This window comes from Crocuta crocuta, unplaced genomic scaffold (genome assembly GCF_008692635.1).
Source record: "Crocuta crocuta isolate KB4526 unplaced genomic scaffold, BGI_CrCroc_1.0 scaffold871, whole genome shotgun sequence".
Lineage (NCBI taxonomy): Eukaryota > Metazoa > Chordata > Mammalia > Carnivora > Hyaenidae > Crocuta > Crocuta crocuta.
In genome coordinates this window covers 53,154-58,277 of record NW_027527392.1, presented here as the reverse complement: position 1 = coordinate 58,277, position 5,124 = coordinate 53,154, and the positions used below count along the sequence as shown (strand labels likewise).

Below are 5,124 nucleotides of genomic sequence, written 5' to 3'. Positions count from 1 at the left end.
CGTATATGTGCTCTCACTTAAATCACACGATAATGTTTAGAAATAGCTATTTTCTTTTGCAGATGAGGAAACCAAGATGGCAAAAGGGCAGCTTATGAATGATGAGCAGAAAAGGTGGGCGGGGCCCAGGTCATAATGAGTCTTATGAGCCTTGATAAAGAACTTGGACTTTATCCTGAACAGTGTCATAGAGGCCAGTGACAGTATCTACTCTGTGTGTTTGGTGTTTTGTCCTAGTGGAGAATGAACTGAGATAGGAAGGAAAGAAGACCAAAAAGGCTCTGATACAGTAATCATAGAGAGCGATGATCTTGAACTGAAGCTGCATAGTGGCGGAGGCAAAGGGGCTGGATTGTAGAAGTTTTCAGGAGGCCAACTATGGGATTTGGTAATGGCCGGTGGGTAGAGTAAATTATGATAACACCCTAATTTCTGTCATTTAGGCCCCTTGATGGGCCAGGGAACTCAGGGGAGGGGAGAGATTGGATATCTGGGCTCTCTCTCCCTTTGTAGTCAGGCGAGTGGGCCGACAATTTTCGCATTGGCCCACGTAATCATCTGAGCCCTAAATTCTGAAGGGATTGTGTTGAAAATGATGAATGGTCCAAAAGCTGGGGGAGAGAAAAGGAAAACTTGACAGACATGGTCACCCGCCGGAGTACCTTCAGTCAGCAGCTTTAAATACACTTTCCAAATTCATATACTTTTTAAAGAGGCCAGAATGTGTAAGCAGTGGGTGGCGTGGGGTAATCCTGCCAGTTCAGGCCTTGACTGGGCCGCGCTGGAAGAGAGGGATTTGGCTAGTGGCCTGCCACTAGGGTGACCACCTATTGTGGTTCTCCCACGATTGAGAGGGTTTCTGAGACATGAGACTTTGAGCTTTAAAACCTGGGCAGTCCTGGGCAAACCAGGATGAGTTGGTCACTCCATCTGCCAGGGGGAGGTGTTGTAACATGGACAGGTGGGCTGGTCGGGGCCAAGGCAGTGAAGACTCATTTCCTGCCTGGGGACTCAGTATGGCAGTGCCACCACAGAGCGGAAAGGGTGCTTAGGGATGAAAAGGCAAGAATGTATCCCAAGCCCTTTCAGATAGCTTTTCTGGGTCCAGATGAAAAGGCTTCTCTTAAAATAGGAGCCTGGGAACTGCATACTGCTTTCCTGGAAACTAGCCTGTGCTGCATCCTCCTTGTAGCCCCTCCCCCCTTCCAATCCTAGAGATTCATCCGGACATTTCGGGTGAATTTCAGGTGAGTGAACAAATTCTTTGGTCCTACCAGCATGTCAGACTCGGAGGTCATTAATCAGACGTGGGAATATTTTAAACTGGGTCCTAGGTGGACAAAACCGTTTCTTTACCTAACACATTCCTACATCCTTTAAACTGTAGTTAGAAAAGACTTTTTTTTTTTTTTTTAAGAGCAGCAAAATGCAAAACCATTTGTAGCAGTAGACCATTTGGATCTTCATTTGCAAAGGAACCATAGCCTTCCATTATTCATAAGTCTTTTGAAACCAAATGACAATTTTTTTGTCTTCAAAAGCTTCCCTTCCCCACCCCCACCACAACTATTTCTCTTGCAAAATTAGCCTCAGTCAATAAGCAGACAGCACGTGGTAAATAGTAGGACAGAGGAGCGCTTGGAATAGAAAGCTAATGAAATGGATTTTTGCTGTGAAGGCCTAGCCCAGCGCAAGCCTCCAGCTCCATCCAGAAATGCAAAGAGACACAAAGGGGGAGGTGACAGCACTCATCTGACACCAGTGACACCAGTGACAGGGAAACATGGTCATCCATTCTCGGTGGTGAGGTGGCCGCAGCAGTAATAAGGAGGAGCTCATTGCGGGGAAGTCAAAGAGATAGGGGGAAAATAGAGGGGGCTGTGAAAAACGTAAGGATGAGATTCTTCTGGCCACAAGGCTCAGATAGCAAAGGACGGAGCAAGGTCTCAAGTGGGACTTGGGTCATCAGAAAGAGCCTCCAACGGTACCCTGTCCTCCACTGAGTCTGAGAGTGAAACTGAGCTTTGTCATTTCTCTGTGCCCTCCCATATCACTTCATGGGGAGTGGAGATCAGTTATAGCAAAACTGCCTGCACCACATTCTTCCCCAACCAGCAAGGACATGGTGGGTATAAGCTTAAATAATAGTATCAGCATTTTAAAAAGGCATTTTATATCACATACATTTTAAATAGGTCTGAATGTTTAAGCAGTGGGAGGTATAGTTTATTCTTTTCTTGGTAATGTTTGGTCTTTAATAGCAGCTATACCAACTCTATGGATAGGAGGAGTCCTAAAAATGATCCATCACAGGGTTTTATTTTCAGGTTTTTGTCTAAAACCTTAACATACATACAGAAAAGCGCACAGGCTGTTAAGTGTACGGCTTGAAGAATTTTCACAAACAGCACACCCAAGCCCCAGCACCCCCATGGAGTTGGGGGTCACATCCAGAAGACCCCCTCCCCCGTCCTTTACATTGCCCCTCACCAACAGTAACCACTGGCTTTCAACAGCATAGATTAGTCATGTCTCACACAGAATTTTCCAGTCGTAGCTTTCTGTAGCAGTACCCCCCACAACAGTCCTTGTAATTTTTTTTAGGGAGGAGGGCAGAAATTTTGTAATGGTTTCCTTCTCCGGCTGCTCTGAATTACGCCTGTTAAACAGGACATTTCCGAGCTGGGTCCCTGCTGGTGCAGGGCTTGGGGCAGGCTGGTCTCTGCTGCCCAGGACGATGCCCAGGCTGTGAGCCAGTAGCCTGCCCTTGGCGTCACCTCTGCCCAAGGGAGCCACCAGGCTTGCCTTATCTGGCCCACGAAAGCCTCTGGCAAAATCTTGCAAAGACATGTGTCTAGAAGCACTAAGGACAGGACAGTAAAATGGCTGAGAGTCTCCTGGACATATCAGCCTTCTGGAAAAGAAGGTCAGTCACAACCATCATAACAGCATATCCAACGGGCTGGGTTTTTTCCACCTTGCAAACGAGAGCACGATTGATTAATTTTGCTTCCTCACAGGCTTCGTCGAAGCTTTCGACGTGCTTTCTGCCCCCTTTGCTCACTGCAGGAAGCAAGCAGTACGAGTGCGGGAATAAAGCTATGGAACATACATCGTAATGTGTCTGGAGCAGCATCAGAAAAGGACTTATTTGTTCTCCTGGGCTGTGTAGTGCCGAGTGATTGAATGCTCGCCAAGCTGTCAGTTTTATGAAACAAATTCCCTAACCCCCTTGGCCCAGAGCTTTGCTCAGCCTGAGATGGAAAAGAAATAACTTTTAATAGAAAACTCATTGCTAAAATCTAAGATAAGATTTCAGAGTTACTTCTCTCCTAAGAATAACATGAAATATTGAAGAAAGCATTTGATGGGGGACTCTTAGGGAACCTTATTTCTCAGTTCTTGCTTAACAAACTATGTTAATAAAAATATTTAGACCTTCGTGATGCATAATGCATTTTCATTCCTAGTGAGCTAGCCTGTTTGTATACACAGATGTTTCCTGTGGTCCTTCTATCATTGCTTCTGCTTTTTCTGAAACAATATTTCTAGCCGGAAACAGAATCTTATGTTAAGAACCTAAGCCCCTCACAGACCCTGTTGGTTTGAGTGAGGGCATTTTTATTGCTAGATTTGATACTTGGTGGGGGAGGAGGTGGTGGGAGTCTTATTTTATTCAAAAACACAGAAAACACTTTGAATACAAAGATAATGCCATGAACCCACTGTATCAAGACTAAATTATTAGACAATTCTTCCTTGGCTTCTAAATTAGACCTGGCCAATTCATCCAGGCACATTCATTACTGAAGGGCTGGCCGGCTTTCTAGTCTCTGTTCTCACTGTCAAAGCCGCCGTGAGTAATGCCTGCCCTTTCATACAAACCTTAGGTGTGTTCGACCGGGTTTTACAGATTTTTCCAAAGCATTGTTCTCACAGAGCTGCAGTTTCCTTTCCAGCACCAGGAACACCGTGGCAACACAGTTTACCAGCCCATTTTCTCTGCCACTCTTAGGAACACATGGAAATCAATTAAAAATAAAATCCGTAGACCAGTTGTGCTAAGGAACGAAATGAGGTTTTACACATCAGCACTTTTCAAAAAACAAAACAAAAAAAAGACAACAACAACAAAAAAAACCCTCTTAATTGAAAAATGGCACAGTGCCCTAATGAAAAATTAAGCTTCAGGATTCAGTCCTTAATATCTCAGAGATGAGTGTGTGTTCCCTCCTGTGGCTACCCCTATGAGCGAATTCTGAAAGAATCAGGCAGTGTGTTGAAATAAGATATCACTCGGCTTGACTGTTAGAGGGAGGCATCGCCCTGTCTGGCTCACTTGTCAGTGGCTGCCTAAATGCCAGCAGGGGAAGGTTCTGGTTCTTGGGAGTTCTATTGTCTTTAATGTTTTAGTAAATTTTGTTTCTCTGTGATAATAAAAGTAATACATATTTTAGAAAATTTGAAAATATAGGAAGGCAACAGGAAAACAATAAATATCATCTTTAATGCTGCCACACAGAGATCACCACTATCAATGACTTCGCTTACTATCCTTAAGAGTCTTTTGTGCCTATGCATATATCCTTTTTCTCCTCCAGGAATTTGGAAGGTATGTTCCACAAACTGGCTCTCCCCTCCAAACTTCTGTTAATATACATTTCTCTAATTATCACCATCGAGAATGGAAAGGTGTCTATTTTATTACCTCTCAGGTGTGACAAAAATTGTCAGGATATTTCCTCCTCTCCCTCTCACTGTCCCCCCGCACTGCCCACCACCAGGTCCTGTTCATCTCCCCAGCACCCAGAAGAGCACCCAGCACTTGGCCGTTGCTCAGTAAATACTGTTGAGGCAATGACTGAATGGTGAGAGTTTATCCTCACAGGGCTTCTGGGAGGTGAGCACTGGCTCCTGAGGCTAACCCTTCTCTCCCTTCCTTTGCCTTTCCCGATATGTCTGATGAAGCCATAGGTCCCACCGCTGTCCACGGGGTCTGCTTGCCCTGGACTTCCATGTGAGGAGGCAGTGAGGGCTGAAGTGCCCAGTCTTCAGAGTGCAACAGACCAAATTCTCAGGTCTTCAGATGATGACATAATGGGGCAAGTGTCTTCATCTCTCTGG

The 5,124-nt window shown here is 45.1% G+C and overlaps 1 long non-coding RNA gene across 1 annotated transcript; it reads left to right on the top strand.

Annotated features, from left to right (window-relative positions):
• Positions 1-252: 252 nt before the first annotated feature.
• Positions 253-3,393, top strand: LOC144222143 (uncharacterized). Its single transcript, XR_013332321.1, has 3 exons — positions 253-398; positions 1,133-1,247; positions 3,021-3,393. It is a non-coding gene; the product is annotated as an uncharacterized LOC144222143 (long non-coding RNA).
• Positions 3,394-5,124: the final 1,731 nt, after the last annotated feature.